Consider the following 19,172-nt stretch of genomic DNA (forward strand, 5'->3'; position numbering starts at 1 on the left):
TGTCCACAAATACCTCTCTTACTTTCTTTGCCATCGCGTTTAATGTACAACCGGCGTTTGTTGACTAACAATAACCAAATTGCGAGCGAGACGCATGCTTCCTGTTTATACTAGAACGCGCATGCCCAGAGTGCGCAAATGGTCACGTGATATATGTTTTTGGTGGCGTAGTGTGGATGGAGATATGTTCAGAGACGCTAGGTGAAACGCTAGTGTGGATGCGGATCGTTTTTGATCTAAAACGCCGTTATAAAACTAAAACGCACTAGTGTAAATGGGGCCTTAGTTTGGCTTATCTTTGAATCAGATTACACCATTAATAACCCCCCGGCTATTTAAACCTTGAATACTCTTTAATTACAACCAGAGGTGGAAAGAGTACACAAACCAACTTGAGTAAAGGTAAAGATACACTAGGTAAAATATGGGATGCCAGTGTAACCCCGCCGGTTCTACACCACCCAACCCGCTCCGAGCCAGGATCGAACCAGCGACCCTCCGCATGGGAGTCGGTTGCTCTAACAAGGAGGCAAAAGACCATGGCCTCTAGCGTATGTCGCTAGAGCACCTTTAGAGGTCAGAGAAGTGAGGTTTACCTGCACTGCACACACTAGCTGGCCTCCGTTACACCAGGACCCAGTCAAATCAGGGGTGCGTTTCTGAAAACCACCAATAGCCAACTAGGGTCACAAGTTCCGTCGTTACAAGCATAGTTTGTTGATTTGGTGTTCCCCAAATCCATCATTCCAACAAACATTTGCAAACTGCGTTGCAAATTGTACATTTGTAACTACAGCTCTGGAGCTTATGCCGTATTCCTTCAGAATGTTCTTATATTTAAACTTGGAATGATTAAAAAGAAAAAAAGCATTAAAGTCATCATTCTTAGGTGTAATTTGCTTTCAAAGTATTTTTGCAGTTCAGTTTTAGTTATCTTCATATTGACAATTATGTTCCCTTTGCAGTGCACTGTAAAAAAATGTATGCCATCCGTGGCTCATGATGAAAGCGAAATTTACGTTATGTCTCCGAGGCTTGCGAAAACAAATATATATATATATATATATATATATATATATATATATATATATATATATATATATATATATATATATATCAAGGCCTTTTAATAAAATACAATTTAATGGGTAACTTAACATGAATAATTCTCACTATAACTACTGTTTTTACATAACTGTGAGTGTCAAGGTTGGGGTAGATGTCAATAAAATACAATTGATAGGTCATTTAATTAATAATATAAATCATTCTCGTTATATTTACTGTTTATGTATTACTTTGAGGGTTGGGTTAGACATTAATGAAATACAATTAATTGGTTATTTAATAAATAATATACAGTTGAAACCAGAAGTTTACATACGCTCTAAAAAAAGGAACATAACCATTTAAAAAAAAAATGTCTGATGGTAAATCATACTAAAAATTTACTACTTTAGGTCCGTTTAGGATTACCTAAATGATTTACATTTGCTAAATGCCAGAATAATGAGAGAATTTTTTTGAGAATTTTTTTATTAATTTCTAGACAGTCAAAAGTTTACACACATTTCCTTGGTATTTTTTTTTAGCTTTGCTTTTAAACTCTATAACTTTGGTCAAATGTTTTGGATATCCTTCCCCAAGCTTCTCACAATTAGAAGGAATTTTGGCCCATTCCTCGTGACAGAAATGGTGTTGCTGAGTCAGATTTGTTGGCTGTCTTGCTCGCACAAGCTTTTTCAACTCTGCCCACAAATTTTCTACAGGATTGAGTTCAGGGCTTTGTGATGGCCACTCCAAAACATTCACTCTGTTGTCCTTAAAGCACATTTTAACTAATTTGGCAGTATGCTTAGGGTCATGGTCTGTTCGGAAGACCCATTTGTGGCCAAGTTTTAATTTCCTGGCTGATGTCTTGAGATGTTGCTTCAGTATTTCTACATAATGTTCTTTCTTCATGATGCCATCTATGCTGTGAAGTGGACCAGTCCCTCCCGCAGCAAAACAGCCCCACAACATGATGCTGCCGCCCCCATACTTCACAGTTTGGATGGTGTTTCTAGGCTTGTAAGCTTTTCACTTTGTCCTCCAAATGTAAAACTGGCCATTACGGCCAAACAGTTCAATCTTAGTTCCATCAGAGCACAGGACATGTCTCCAACAATTATTCTTTTTCCCAGTGTAATTTAGCAAATTGTAATCTGGCTTTGTTGTTGATTCTGGCTTGATGATTTTCCCATGTTGTCACACAAGTAAACAGTGTGTTTGAGGTTTTCCTTGAATACTATTCTACAGTTGTACCTCCAATTAACTCAAATGTTGTCAATTAGCCAATCAGAAACTTCCAAAACCTTGACACCATCATCTGAGCTTTCTCAGAGGCAGAATAATCCTATTGTGTGTAAACTTGACTTTCAAGAAAAGTTATAACAATTTCTCAAAAATATATCTTTCTCATTATTCTGCTATTAAGCATAACAGAAACAAATGTGATAACCCTAACTTACCTAAAAGAGAAAACATTTAACATCTGACTTTTTTTAAATGGTTATTTGCCTTTTTATACAGTGTATTTAACCTTCTGGTTTCAACTGTAAATACTTCTCCTTTACTTTCGGCCACAGCTGTATCCCCTTCTAACAGTAACCTAAAATCAGGTTATGTAGTCCAAAGCTGTTCTGCAGAGCAACTGTCCTGCAGAGATTAAATTAACCTTAATTAACCACACCTGAACCAGCTAAATAAAGGTCTTCGGTCTCTCTAGACCAGTGTTTCTAAAGTCCCGGTGTCCACATTTGCGGACAGTTCATTTAACTTAATTTAAGGCTCATGTGAGGAACTAGCTGCTAAACAAATAAATCCATTACAGCTGTGATACCTAGTTGGCCCCTTTTACACAAGACTGTTATGACACGTTTTATGTGATAATAATCTTAAATCCTTAAAAGTTTTAATATTTAGATTTTCAAAAACTGATGAATGATTTGTATGTATTTGTGTATGTATTTTTTTCATTTTTGCATCAAATTACTACCTACTACTTATGTGAGGTGTTTGTAATGCATTGTCTATATTTTTTCTTTCTTCTGAAAGTCTTGATAACACAATCTCTGAGTTTTTTTTATTATTTCAGCAAATAGGATTGTAAATAAATCATTTGTTGTACTCTCCCATTTACGACGCTCTGAGTTTACCAACACTTAACGACTTCTGCTGAGAAACCTGCAAATGTGAAAAGGGTCTATTAGGGCAAAGACTATAGATTACACAACACAAGTCCCTCGTATAGTTTTGAGAATCTGAGTCCTCCATGATGCACACACTTATTAATGATTCCTACTTGTGTTCCTCGTGATGAAGAGTAGGTAAAATCTGATATGTAGTGGGGGAATAAAAGAAGAACGTGTTCATCAGATGCTGGATTCGAAACATACCTGCCAGCAACTGGATCATTAAATCCGGAGGTGCGTGCGAAGTGAAGAGCGGGGGAGGGGGGGTTGCGCACAGCCAGGGGGGTGTTGAAGGTGCACGCGAACTGAAGAGCGGGGGGCGGGTATGATGATGGTTGCATGCTGGGTTCGGTGCGCGTGGGGACTGACCCAAAAAGCTAGCCGGACTGTACCAAAAAGCTGAGGAGCGGATGGGGGGAGATTACCGGGAGACAGAACAATACGGGAGAAGGGCGGGAGATGGGTTTGAAATACAGGAGACTCCTAGGAAAAACGGGAGTGTTGGCAGGTGTGATTCGAAACCGGGTTCATGATAGATGGCGTCAAAACATGACGCCATGCGTTTTACAAGCTACACCACTCACACTGCTGTCTGCAGCGCTCTTTAGTTATGTTGTCTTTGTCAATCAAACGGTGATGGGCGTGAATCACCTAATTAGCTTATTTCAACGAGGTGCGCTGTTTGCACTTAGCCTAAACAGACACTCCAAAATCAGCTGATATGTAGTGGGAGAAAAAAAGAAGAACGTGTTCAGGTGTTCGCACTTTATGGGCCTATAATGCCCATTGGTTAATCCGGCCCCGGTTCTGATGTACAGCCACAAAGCCAAGAAGAACAAAATCTGCCGTGTCCTGGTTTTGTTTAACGAGCCCGTCAAAAAGTGCGAGCGGTTTCACAGAGCTCGCGATCGTTCGCGTCTATATTTGAAATTACGGACTTCTTGAGCCGATGATAATAACGTGCGCATGATTATATCATCACTTCTGACATCCGATCCTTTCAGAAAGAGACAAACGCGAGAGTGAAGTGCGAAAAAACAAAGGAGAAGCCGAAAAAAACAAAGAAGCGAATGATTCTTTCACCAACCTAAAGCATGAACAAACTGCCATGTTCATCATCGCCTTTTGGACTATTCTGAACTCTGAATGACAGAATTACTTTCTAACAGAGGCTACAGGTGAAGATTACAGACACAGATGAGAGGTATGCACTGACTGGGCTATATGTTGTGTGTTGTTTTTGAACCCAAATAAGGACTAAATGTCTGCTGTGTCTAGTTTTTTCTGTAATTGGTATCATATTAGAGACAGTATGTAAGAGTATGTATGTGTTCATATATGTTCATTTATTTATTTATTTTATATAATTGCAGACGTTACAGTAGCATTGATCTGCAGTAATAATCAAATCTTGTTCATAGAGAGGTTAGTAATGAATATTTATACACAAGTATTTATGTGTGTGAAGCATCTGTTTTGTGAGAAGTGCTTCTCATATGATATGTGAACGACCCGTACAGCTTTACTTTGAGCGAGATTTCCTCGTGCGAGAATGACGTCATATGAAACTTTCTGTCGTACACCAAGTCCACCGTTGGTACCCTTAATGCAGTGGAAACGCAAGCCTGATTTAAGGCTGATTTATACTTCTGCGTCAAACACCGGCGTATGCTACGGCGCTGACGCATAGCCCTTTGCCGTGGCCGTCGCTGACGTGCACCTCTTAAAAAATTTAACTACACGTCGCAAAGACGCGTAGCGCAAGCTCTGTGATTGGTCGGCTTGGTAACGCTGATGAGTCTGGGCGGGACCGAGACCCGCGCGAATGGCGTGAGCCTGATGGAGCGATTGTTTACAAGTGTGGAGTCCCGTGAAGGAGCTCCGGATGGAAAGTTTTGTTTTGTGTTTACCTCATAGTTAAAGTTGTTGCACGTCCCCCGGTTCCTGCCTCAAAATGAGCGAGTTTGAGTCACTTGTACATCCAGGAAGTGTTCAGGAAAAGCAAAACAGCAGAGAAGAAACTCGACACAGAGGAACATTTACACCTCACTGCCCACTAGCGTTTCGGAAGTGTTAATGCAGACCAACAGAGACAGCGCGCAGAAGTATAAATGCACAGCTACGGGCGTTGCATGCGCCGTGAGTTACGCCGGTCACTTGACGCAGAAGTATAAACCAGGCTTAAGGTGACTCGTATCGTTCCATACTGTACCAGTCAGTGGAAACGGGCCATAAGTTATATTTTTGCAAGCTAATAGTCAGTATTTGTGTGTATGTCAGCATGCTCTTTGTTGGATCCCGAACTAGAACTTCTAGCATTTCAATTGAGCAAAAGTCCACGTGTAAATGAATAAAAGTGCAAATAAGAGCGACATGCGAGCGATACGAGCTTATAATGAAAAAAACGAGCACATCAGACCTCAGAAAAGGCTGGAAACAAAAAACAGGAGGTGGAGCAGACAGATGGCTGTGTAAGTGAGAGAGACAGAGATATTGCCGGCGCTGGGCTTTGGGGGTGGGACGGGCAGCAGGCAGATGTGTGTGTGTGTGTGTCTGTGTGTGTGTGATGGATGGTCCGGCCAGGCAAGGCCGCAGATAAGAGTGCAAACAAACTCGGTAATAAATGAACCGGCCCGAGCGGCGGTATTGAGGCTGGCTCCTCACGCCGTGATGCATGCCGAGGGAAGCCGCCGGCAATTTGTAATGGAGAAATGAGGGAGCTGTCAGAGGAATGAAGAGACAACACCGGGGAGAGGAGCCCCGGGACGGTGGACGGGGACGGTCCGGGCGCCGCGCTGTGTGTCCGCTCACCGGGGGGGTAATCAGGGCTACATGGGCCGCTAATTCAGCCCATAATGAGACTCCCTGTCAGAATCGCTGTGTGTGTGTGTGTGTGGAGACACGCAGAGGAACGTTCACACACGCATCCCAATTCACTGACAAAAAGATTCAATTTTTTCATTCATTTTCTTGTTGGCTTAGTCGCTTTATTAATCCGGGGTCACCACAGAGGAATGAACCGCCAACTTATCCAGCCCTTCCAGCCGCAACCCACCTCTGGAAAACATCCATACACACTCATATATTATGGACAATTTTATCCTACCCAATTCACCTGTACCGCATGTCTTTGGACTGTGGGGGAAACCGGAGCACCCGGAGGAAACCCACACGAACGCAGGGAGAACATGCAAACTCCACACAGAAACACTAACTGAACCAGCCGAGGCTTGAACCAGTGACCTTCTTGCTGTGAGGCGACAACACTACCTACTGCGCCACTGCTTCGCCAGATTCAATTTATGTGGGCTGAATTTAAACATGCACATGAAGTTAAACATAATTGAATATGTTTATTTAAATTCAGCCCATATAAATAGTTCGCAACCACTTACCTTAAAATTATTTAGTAAATCTTCTTTTCAGTGAAGGAAAGCAAAATAAAACATCTTTAAATTGGCCAAATAACCCTTTTTTGGTATTTTGCCATCTTGATTTATAAAGTGTTAAGACTATAATAGTAATAATACTACTACTAATAATAATAATAATAAACTGTATGGATTTTTTACCGCTTAGCTTACAATAATTTAGTAAAACTAATTAATCAATTTTCAGTGAAGGAAAGCAAAGTAAAACATCTTTAACTTGGTCAAATATCTCTGTTTGTTGCCCTTTTGATTTGTAAAGAGTTAAAACTATGATAATAATAATAATAACAAAAATAATAATAAACTGTATTGGTTTTGTTAGGGGGTATACATTTGCAAAAATCCCACCTGGAAGCTGAAGAACACTAAAAAAGAAAATGATTAATTAATAATTACTAAATTATTTTAAGGTAAGTGGTTGCAAACTATTTATATGGGCTGAATTTAAACAAACAAGCTAAGATGAACATTACTACAATTTATGTTTGGTTTAATTCAGTCCATATAAATTGTTCGCAACCACTTATCTTAAAAAAATCAAATCAAACTTGGTCAAATCACCCTGTTTAACTGGTTTATTGCCATCTTTATTTGTAAAGTGTTAAAACTATAATAATAATAATAGTAATAATAATAATAAACTATTAGTTTTGTTAGAGGGTATACATTTGCAATAATCTCACCTGGAAGCTTGGAGGACCACTACAAAAACAATTGTTCAATAAATTTGCTTTATTATTTTAAGGTAAGTGATTGCAAACAGTTTATGTGGGCTGAATTCAAACATACACATGAAGTTAAACATAATTGAATATGTTTGTTTAAATTCAGCTCATATTCAGTTGTTTGCAACTACTCAGCTTATAATAATTTTAGTAAATCCACTTAGTTATTTTTTTTCAGTAAAGGAAAGCAAAGTAAAACTTCTTTAACTTGATCAAATAACCCTGTTTTACTGGTTTGTTGCCATCTTTATTTGTAAAGTGTTCTTTTCGGCTTAGTCCCTTTAATAATCTGGGGTCACCACAGCGGAATGAACTGCCAACTTATCCAGCATATGTTTTTACGCAGCGGATGCCCTTCCAGCTGGGAATCACACTCACTCACACACATATACGGACAATTTTAGCTTACCCAATTCATTTATAGCGCATGTGTTTGGACTGTGGGGGAAACCGGAGCACTCGGAGGAAACCCACACAAACACAGGGGAAAACCCAGAACTCCACACAGAAATGCCAACTGACCCAGCCGAGGCTCGAACCAGCAACCTTCTTGCTGTGAGGCGACAGTGCTACCCACTGTGCCACCGTGTCGCCCCTTGTAAAGTGTTAAAAACTATAATAATAATAGTAATAATAATAATGAACTGTATTGTTATTAAAAACGATCAAGTTTACTGAATTGATTTGTGTTTGGGCGTCATGAAGGAATTGTGTTGAAACCAGCATTACTTTACAATGTATTTCAGAAGAGGCATCATAGAGTTAATAAATAAAAAGTAAATAATCAGCATAACAGGTAAAGCATTTACATAGAACTTGGCTTTTTCTTCTAGTTGCCCAGTTTCATGTAAGTTTGTGTTTATACATTGAAAAAAATGCTGGGTTTCCCAGTGATGGGTTGCGGCTTAAAGGGCATCCGCTGCGTTAAACATGTGCTGGATAAGTTGGTGGTTCATTCCGCTGTGGCGAGCCCAGATTAATAAAGGGACTAAGCTGAAAAGAAAATGAATGAATGAATGAATGAAAAAATAAAATTCTGGGTTTTACACAATTCAATAATGTTGTACAAACACAAATCGATTAAGTTAGCTTTATTGTGTTTACAAATTTAAGTTGATTGAATATAAAATAATTAATTCCCCCAAAAATCTCAAGACTAGTGTTGATTCAGCTCATTATAAATAAGTAGTTTAAACAAGAAGCAGACATTTTTTTGAGTGTAAAGAAATATTAGTGAATCACAAACAGCATAACAGATAACAGATTTACATACAAATATCCCCGGGTCAGTGTCAACCATGGAGGACCGGAAGATAATGAACATCATTGTCTTCTTCCCACACTGAAAAAAATGATTTCTGCAAAACTGTTGCAAACTATTTATGTGTTGAATCTGAACAGACAAATATAATTTAGTATTGTTTAACATAATTTGTTTGTTTAAATGAAACCCAAATAAATTATTTACAAAAACGTACCTTAAAAAAATGGAATAAATCCAAGGAATCATCTTTGAATTTTAATTTTTTTGTGTAATCACAATAACAAATGTATTGTTAACTTAATTCTGTAATACTGTAAAAAGAGTTTTTCAATTGAATAATACATTTGAATGTTTATTGTTTGGTACTTGTAGAAGAATAAAGATTAATGTTTGTACAAAATTTTAAATGTCTGATTTTGAAGGATTTAACAAACTTACCAAAATAACTAAATTATGTTAGTATTACTTAAAAGCACAAGTTTACTGAACAATGGTAACTTAAAATACTGCGTGTATTACTAGAATAAATAAGCAGGTTAAAAAACAGGTTTAATGAACTTGAAACTACAAGTTGAGAACAGATAAAATTGAGTTGATGTTACTTGAAAGTGTTTGAGAACATGCAACCACTAATAGGACAAACTATAATAAAATGAGTTTGAAAAACTCAAGCTGATCTAAGTGACCTAATTTTTTTTAAAATAAAACATATACAGTATTTTTTACACACTCAAATTACTACTTTTCCAAACTACTTATTTAAAATGAGTTGAAACAACACAACTAGGTTTTACAGATTGTTTAACTGTTTCAGGTTCAATCCACTTTAATGTGTAAAAACAATGAAGCTAGCTTAATCGGTTTGTGTCGGGACAACATGAAGGAATTACCAAATATAAATGAGAAATGTCTGATAATTTTTACAATCACACTTTATTTTACAGCGTCCTCGTTACTGTGTAACTTTTCATTTAGATGCTGAGTGACATTCATTAATTCCTTGCATGTACTTACTATATGGTTAAGCTTCAAATCAGAGTTTGAGTTACTTAGTTAGCATGTAATTATCATAGGTAATTGTCATTATTATAGTAAGTACACAGAACGTGCACACTGACACCTTAAAATAAAGTGTTAGGGGTTTACTTTCTTTAAAATATAATACAAATATGAGGTATCACTTTAGTTTGAGTAACAATTCACACCGTTTACTATTCGCTTACTACCTGCCTATTATTACGATACAAACTGTTTATTAGCACTTATAAAGTATGATCTTATTTCACATCCCTAATCCTACACCTAACCCAACTACGCCCTTATTAAACAAAAGTGTGACTGAAAAATGTGTGAATCTGTGTATTTAATATAAAGGCTGTATTGTTGCATATCATTTCTAAAACTTCATAAACTCTATAGAGACTTTTAAAATTCTTTGAAAAATATAAAAATCATTAGGTTTGCATTGATAGAGCTGCTTGAAGTGTGAGTTGCCAGTCTGTCACTGTCAAACGCTTATACGGGAGCCGGAGGTGATAATTTATTAGCAGTGTCTGTGAACAAGAGCTGTCACACTTAAATCCCTTGGTAAGTGCTGTCAGAGTCAGGTCTCTTCACACAGTTTTCCACAGAAAAACACTTAGACTTCATCAACCGATGCTGGGAATTTTAATACTCTGTTGCGCTTCCTTATAAATGTTTACTAAAGAGTAAGAAGATAACTTTTGTTCTGTCATGGGCTTATATTTTGCCCCCTAGAATTGATATCCTGGGAGGCATTTGTTTTGTAATTACCTTATTAGCCGTCTTTGTGCACTTGAAGTTACATTTGAAGCCACAGAAGAAGCTTTACAGTTCATAAAATAATTTTTTTGTGGGCGTGTGAAAAACATTTTAATAATCTGAATGTTTTTTTCCCCTCAAATAAATAAAATATGCAGTGTAAAGTTATTTATATGTTAAAGTTTCTTAAAAGTTTCCCGTGGAAACATCTATGCTGATATAAAAACATTTCTGTGGTGTCTAATGCTGTGTTCACACCAGACGCGGAACGCGCAGATAAATTGCGCTATTCAAGCGTAAATAGCCGCGTGAACATTTGAGCTTACTCGCTTCATTCGCGCGTCAAACCCCGCTTCATTTGCGTGTCAAATTCACTTCAGAACAAACACGGATTCGCGCGATGGGCAGGGCTTCTGTCTGCCCGAAGACTCTAGCTTCATAGCTAAATGGCTAACATGGATTTTATGAAGAAAATAACAGTGTTTATGTGCTTTACAGGGGCGGACTGGCCATCTGGCAATTCTGGCAAATGCCAGAAGGGCCAGACCATTTTTTAAATGTGGGCCAGTCAGCTATTTTTTATTTATTTTTTCATATGTATTGTTTTTTAAATGTAGGCAGTTTTTATCTTGTGCGAGATGTGAATATTATGATGATGATGGTGGTAATAGTAAGAATTATAGTAAATGTTAAGAATTGGCCCATTTAGCAACAACCGGCTGGTTTTGAGATGGGCCGACCCAATCTGAGGTTACGCAGACATAATACAAATTTTGCAAGAATGTCAAACAAACAGTGAGTGCAACACAAGCTAATTGTCAGAGATGGACCATAAAAAGGGAAAGGCGTTCAAGTCAGACATTGCCATTTACATAAAATTAACTGAACTAGTCTCGAAAGGGGGCAGTGCAGTGGCGCAGTAGGTAGTGCTGTCACCTCACAGCAAGAAAGTCGCTGGTTTGAGCCTCATCTGGGTCAGTTGGTGTTTCTGTGTGGAGTTTGCATGTTCGCGTGGATTTCCTTCTGGTTTCCTTCACAAGTCCAAACACATGCTATAGGTGAATTGGGTAGGCCAACTGGGAATTAGGTATAACCCAGTAATGGGTTGCAGCTTTGAGGGCATCCACTGTATAAAACATATGCAGGATACGTTAGCGATTTCCAGATTAATAAATGGACTAAGGCGAAAAGAAAATGAATGACATAATTGCATATATAAATGGGTTGTTTTTGTTTCAGTCACATACATTAAATGTTTAAATATCTCTTAAATAGGAACTGCTTATATAATTTTACCATGTGTACACAAATTTAAGTAGTGAATGTGCGTGTCCTTGGATGGGGCTGTGTTGGCGTGGTAATGTGGGCTGGTGTGGCTACAATGCCAGGGCGGATTTTTAGTCCCAGTCCGCCCCTGGTGCTTTATGAAGGATGAAAAACAGCGTCAACACGTTTATGGTCGTGTCTGAGTACACTACATTCTTTCAGAGGTGCATCCAGCTCTGTGAACTCATAAACTCCCCCAAAAACTGAACCTGGATGACGGAGGCTTTCAGCGGTGCTTCTGACTGAGCCAAGCCGCGTTTGATGAACTGTTGTCGGTGAAGGCTGGAGGATTTCCCTCGGAACACCGACAACAGGTTCTACATCACAATCACGCCCCCACAAGTGCAAGCTCCTGATTGGTTAACGCGGCGCGAATGTACGGTGAAGTTCAGATTTTCGAAATCGAGAGATTCGCACGAAACGCTCGTTAAGCGCGTCAAACGCACAAAACGCTCAATTCGCACCGCGCCATTCGCGCAATCTGCGTCATTCGCGCCGCGCCATTCGCGCGTATCGCGCCGCAGGATGTCTATTCGCGTGTTTGCATTGACCTAACATGTAAATCACTCGCGCTTGACGCGTCTGATGTGAACGCAGCATAAGTGGTGGATCCTGTAGATAAAAAAACCCAACTTTTGCTTCTTGTTCAAATACTTATTTAAAGTGAGCTAAATCAGCACAGGGCGACGCAGTGGCGCAGTAGGTAGTGCTGTCACCTCACAGCAAGAAGGTTGCTGGTTCAAGCCTCGGCTGGGTCAGACTTAACTCGTACGAAGTTGTACGAATTAGCCACTAAACTGACAAAACAAAACAAAAATACTTACGTTTTCTAGTGAGATCAGGCTGGAGGCTCGAACCAGCAACCTTCTTGCTGTGAGGCGCTTAATGCTAACCATTAAGCCACTGTGCCATCTACACTTTGTATAACTTAAACAAAAACATTAGTAAAACCTGAGTGACTTATTAAAACAAGTTAAAGCAACCTAAAAATATTTGTTGTCTTGATTTTCTTGTCATACGTTTTTTACAGAGTAGGACATCAGAGTGTGTAGATGTAATGTAATGGAAAAACCGAACTACTCCTACAAGTGGCTGCGTTTCTTCCTCTGAACGGCTGTTTCGTAGACTCAGATCTTCACTTTTGTGCCATGAGTTCATAGAGATGACACTGTCGGAGTGTAAATGATTTACTGTACGAGGCGAATGTTGGCGTCACGCAGTCTTAGCTCAATCATAGCAGGATAAATGTGCTCTGGTTTCCTCAGTCAAGGCTGTTCTCCGTCTACCCTTGACACGGCCTGTTTTCCTCTCGTCTGCCTGTCTGTCAGACACAAGATTCAATTCCCTGCCCTCAGATAAATGTTTCACTTGTAGAAAACAAACAAACTCTTTTAAACAATGCTTCAACATAAAAGCGGCAGCGCTTACTTTACTGCATAGTGTACGAAACATCAACAACTTCAGTGTGGGATGCAAAGTTCAGTCAGACTTGGATGCACTCAAACAAAAAAGAAGTATGTTGTAAATACTACTCAAAGTACGGGTGTTAAAAGTAGAAGTATAGCTCTTCGAGAAGTAATCAACAGTAGTGAGCATTACTAGAGTAAAAATGTAGCTTAGGTCAGTGGCATTTTCTTTTAAGGATGTTCCTAAGTCTAAGGTAAATGATTTGCCATTTAAAATGTGAGAATAATTTCATGTGAGAACATTGATATAAAGTTGAAACCAGAAGTTTACATACACTCTAAAAAAATGGAACTTTTAGATTATTATTATTATTATTTTAGATTATTTTTAGATTATTTTTAACTTTTTCATTTTTAAAAACTGTCTGATGTAGATCATACTAATGTTTACTAATTTAGGTTCGTTAGGATTACCTAAATGATTTACATTTGCTAAATGCCAGAATAATGAGAGAATTTTTTTGAGAATTTTTAATTAATTTCTAGACAGTCAAAAGTTTACACACATTTCCTTGGTATTTTTTTAGCTTTGCTTTTAAACTGTATAACTTTGGTCAAATGTTTTGGGTATCCTTCCACAAGCTTCTCACAATCAGTAGGAATTTTGGCCCATTCCTCCTGACAGAATTGGTGTTGCTGAGTCAGATTTGATGGCTGTCTTGCTCGCACAAGCCTTTTCAACTCTGTCCACAAATTTTCTACAGGATTGAGCTCAGGGCTTTGTGATGGCCACTCCAAAACATTCACTCTGTTGTCCTTAAAGCACATTTTAACTAATTTGGCAGTATGCTTAGGGTCATGGTCTGTTTGGAAGACCCATTTGTGGTCAAGTTTAATTTCCTGGCTGATGTCTTGAGATGTGGCTTCAGTGTTTCTCCATAATGTTCTTTCTTCATGATGCCATCTATGCTGTGAAGTGGACCAGTCCATCCTGCAGCAAAACAGCTCCACAACACGATACTGCCGCCCCCATACTTCACAGTTGGGATGGTGTTACTAGGCTTGTAAGCTTTCCTCTTTGTCCTCCAAATGTAACACTGGTCATTATGGCCAAACAGTTCAATCTTAGTTCCATCAGAGCACAGGACATGTCTCCAGAAATTAGTCTTTTTCCCAGTGTAATTTAGCTAATTGTAATCTGGCTTTGTTGATTTTCCCATGTTGCCACACAAGTAAACAGTGTGTTTGAGGTTTTCCTTAATTTCTATTGTACAGTTGTGCCTCCAATTAACTCAAATGTTGTCAATTAGCCAATCAGAAACCTCCAAAAGCTTGACATCATCACCTGAGCTTTTTCAGAGGCAGAATAATCTTATTTTATGTAAACTTGACTTTCTAGAAAAGTTATAAGTTTCTCAAAAAATATCCCTCATTATTCTGCTATTAAGCAGAACAGAAACTAATGCGATAATTCTAACTTACCTAAAAGAAAAAAAGTTTAGTGCCATTGACATCTGACTTTTTTTCAAAATGGTTATGTGCCATATATATTTATATATATATATATATATATATATATATATATATATATATATATATATATATATATATATATATATATATATGTATATATATTATATATATGTATATATATTTTTATACTGTGTATGTAACCTTCTGGTTTCAACGGTATATAGTGACTTGGGATCCTTTGATTGGAGGATAGTGATCAGCTAATGTGGGCCAGCTGGGTCAGTCATGAGCATGTGTTCCTCTCAAAATTAGTTAAATATTAACTTCATTAAAATGTCCAAGAAAATGTCCAAAATATTTAATCTCAATGTCACTGATGAGAAAATGAATGATGTCGACTGTATGATGACTGAAATAACCTTAAACAATCACTAAATGGAACGAATGAAGAATGGAAGGAAGGGCTGAATGAAGGAAGGACCAAACAAGCAATGGAAAGGACCAAATGAATGAAGGAAAGATTGATGGAAAGACTAAACAAACTAAGTAACGAAGGAATGACTAACTAAAATAACTAATAACGAATAACTAAATAACGAATAACTAAATGAATAAAGAACCACATGAAGGAAGGAACTATAGAATGATGGAAGGAATGAATGAGTGAAGGGAGGAACGAAGAAACAAATGAATGAGTTAAGGACAGAACAAACAAACAATGGAAGGAACGAACGAATATATGAAAATCACTAAATGCACTACAGAATGTTACGTTTACACATCCCTGCACAAACTTCATGTAAATGCATCAGCTTTTCACAGTGTGATACTCACTACTCACTAGTCTTGAGTACTTTGAAAAGGGTTATTTTTTTTACTTACAACAGATACTTCCACTCTACTTGCACTACATTTTTGGGGTAAGTAATGGTACTTTTACTTGAGTAGGATTTTTCCAGCCTGATCTCATGAGGAAACGTAAGTATTTTACGTTTCGTCAGTTTAGTGGCTAATTCGTAGGAATTTGTATGAGTTCAGTCGTACAAAATTGTACGATTTTAAAAAGGAGGCGTGGCACCTAACTCCACCCCTAAACCCAATTGTCATTGGGTGATGAGCAAATCATAATAAATTGTACGAATTAGATCGTACGAGTTCATAAGAATTAGCCACTAAATCAAAAAGTTACGAATTGTCGTGAGATTGCGTTGGATCTTTCAGGACTCTTTCCACCACTGATTACAGTAATCAGAGTATTTGTAATTGGTTACCTCACAGCACTGCTGGCACCTGAACTCTGTCTTACCTGAACGGGTGTTTGCTGAAAGCATATTTTCCACAGAACGGCTTCATTTGTGAACGTCTCGGTTCTTTTCGTGATTCAATTAATCTAGATAATTGAGCGGTGTTGGAGAGCGGCTATTCATCTGAACGCTCGGCTGACGCAGGACCTCCTGGAAAAATCACAAGACGTGACGTAAAGCAAAACAAAAAAAAGAGAGCGCTTTCTAAAAAAGACCTACTACTGAATGCCTGTCAAAGAAGAAAGATGCTTCACGCAGCCAGAAATAGGTTAGTTATGGCATGTACCAGCGCAGCTATCTGGGCCGTGCAAACCAGGCAAAATCTGATCGCTTGGCTGTAACAAATGGAGGATCGCTTTTGATGAACTTGTCCAAAAATAGATTTGCTTATTCACATGAGTCACTCCGCAAGTCTTCCCGAGAGACCTCCGAGCGTCATTTTTAGCTTGCTCTTGTTTGTGTGGAAACACACATCTAGATAAACTGCTAAAGATTAGATGTTAACTAGTGAACAGCTGCTATTTAAAGTTGAAGACATATGACGATATTCAATAATTCAATACATTGTGAAAACAAATGTGCAATATTGATATCATTCATTCATTTTCTTTTCGGCTTAGTCCCTTTATAATCAGGGGTTGCCACAGCGGAATGAACCGCCAACTTCTCCAGCATATGTTTTACGCAGCGGATGCCCTTCCAGCTGCAACTTATCTCTTAGAAACATCCATACACACTCATTCACACACATACATACGGACAATTTAGCCTACCCAATTCACCTGTACCGCATGTGTTTGGTCTGTGAGGGAAACCGGAGCACCCGGGGGAATCCCACGCGAACGCAGGGAGAACATGCAAACTCCACACAGAAACTTCAACTGACCCAGCCAAGGCTCGAACAAGCGACCTTTTTGCTTTGAGGCGACAGCACTGCCTACTGCGCCACCGTGTCGCCCAATATTGATATCATGGGCATTAAAGTTAATAATAATTATTGAAACTTTTTTCTTGAATAATGTTTTTATGAATATTTTGATTGTATTTGCAGTGGTTTTCATAGCAGCGCCTAATTGGAGTATTATTTGGTTATTAGCATGAACATTTTCACGCTAATCTGATAAAACGTTGATGAAACTTCTCTGACTATTTAAAGCAATATTTTTGATTAACAATGTGCAATAAGGCACCATTAATACATTTCACTAAAGTCACAATGAAAACTGCACTGTAACAAATGATTAGCTGACTGTATTTAAAATAAGTGAGTAAACCTGTTGCTTTTAAAATGATGAGTTGCCTTTACTTAAAAAAAGTGAGTTAACACATTGCCTTCAAGTTTATATACTCCAAAAACTGACCTTTGCTGTTTGCGCAAACTACTTATCTAAAATGAGCTAAATCAACACAATTCTTAAGTTTATTTTGGGAATAATTTGCTTTATGTTAAGTTAAAGCTAACACATTAACTTAATTCCTTCATGTAGCTCCAACACAAACTGATTTTGTGGAACCCAGCATTTTTTATAGTATAAGTAAACGAACTGTGCGCATAGTTAAAAAAATGATGTCAACTTAACAGTTCCAAGTTAAAATGGGTTTACTCACTTATTTAAGAGAAGTCAACTTGACGCTTTTAAGGCTACTGGTTTACTCACTTTTTAAAATTAAGTAATCACTAATACAACTCTTTTATTTAGTCTTCCAAATTTCACACCCATCCCCTGCCACCTTCCCGTTTTGTTGTTTCTCCTGGTAAAATCCCGTAATTTATATCGTATCGGGGCATTTTTTGTGCGCAAGGCAAAAGATTTGACACATCTAAAATGAGATTAGGGACGTCACAGCTGTTGACAAGAAACTTTTATATGCGTCTTGCCCTGTCAAAGATCTTTCCACGTATGGACCAAATTATTACTCACTGCCAGCAGCGATTCTGACACTGATTCATAAAGCATAAAAATGCAAGTAATACATTGTAAAAGCCTATATTTGTTTCTCCTTCACACCAGTGTAAATACTGATATTGTTATTGAATTTCAAATTGGGCCAATTAAAAGGCCAAAGGCTTATGTTTTTCAGTACTGATGACTATGACTATTATTAAAAATGACAATTATTTGTGCATAAACATATCTAGATATAGTAATAAACAACATTTTTGTCATTTTTACTGCAAACAATGTGAAGGGCGTCATTACAATAAAAGGGAGGAAAGGGGGTCTCAAACAAAAAACGATTGGGAACCACTGGTCTCCAGAACAAACCACTGTTATACAATGACTTGCCTAATTACCCTAACTTTACCCTAATTAACCTAGTTAAGCCTTTAAATGTCACTTTAAGCTGAATACTAGTATCCTGAAAAATATCTAACCAAATATCATGTGCTGTCATCATGACAAAGATAAAATAATTCAGTTATTAGAGATGAGTTATTAAAACTATTATGTTTAGAAATGTGCTGAAAAACCTTCTCTCCGTTAAAAAGAAATTGGGGGGAAAATAAACAATAAAAGGCGGGCAAATAATTCTGACTGCAATTGTATATAATAGCCTACATAATGGTAAAAGCTTTAGCAGTCAATCGCAACAAGACAATCTGACCTGTCGTACGCCCAGCTGAAGTCTAATCTTTTGCTGACAGGAATCTCTACAGCCACCCAGAAATCTGCAGAGGGTCTGACTTACCCCACCGCCGAAATGTTAGCGTCCCGCTGCTGTTGTTGCTCGCTGTTGTCACGTCCTGAACGCGGAGGCTGGGCTGGGGAAGAAAAATTAGGGCCTACACCTGCGGCGGCGTAATTAATGCCATTGTCACCTTCCAAAAATAAATCAGAAGCTCAACAAGACTTTCCTGTTTAGGGTCAAAATCTCCTCCCACTGTATTAAAATTAATCACCTTCCCCTGCTGTTGCCGTGGAGTGAAGGAGAAAAAAAGAAAGAAAGAGGGCCCGGCTCCTTCTCCGTTCAGTAGTAAAAATAAACAACAAACACGACACAAGAACGTGGATTAATTAGCCGTTCGCGCGCCGCCAGTGAAAGAGAAATGAAATTCAGAAACAGATCTGCATTGATGAATTGGTAAACCTTTCGGATTCATTCGTCATGCGGCCTGTGGAAAGGTTAGGGGTTGCCTTGGGACGCAGATTGGAAAGGAGGATTCTTGTTGTTGTTTTTACGGTAGGTCTGTTAAAGTGCCAACCCTTATTTACAAATCAGATTTTT

General features: G+C 38.2%; 1 long non-coding RNA gene across 5 annotated transcripts in view; it reads right to left on the reverse strand.

The window, feature by feature from the left end:
* LOC141380616 (uncharacterized) overlaps positions 1-19,126 on the reverse strand; it is a 41,679-nt gene extending 22,553 nt beyond the window's left edge. For 2 of the 5 annotated variants that reach the window (XR_015523058.1, XR_015523060.1), the window contains exon 1: positions 18,636-18,883. This is a non-coding gene — a long non-coding RNA (uncharacterized LOC141380616). Of the gene's footprint in view, positions 1-15,946; positions 16,095-18,635 lie in introns of all 5 variants that reach the window. The other 3 variants (XR_015523057.1, XR_015523059.1, XR_015523056.1) reach the window with 3 other exon arrangements.
* Between the last annotated feature and the right edge of the window lie 46 nt (positions 19,127-19,172).

This window comes from Danio rerio, chromosome 23 (genome assembly GCF_052040795.2).
Source record: "Danio rerio strain M-AB ecotype USA chromosome 23, GRCz13ab, whole genome shotgun sequence".
In the NCBI taxonomy this organism is placed as follows: Eukaryota; Metazoa; Chordata; class Actinopteri; order Cypriniformes; family Danionidae; genus Danio; species Danio rerio.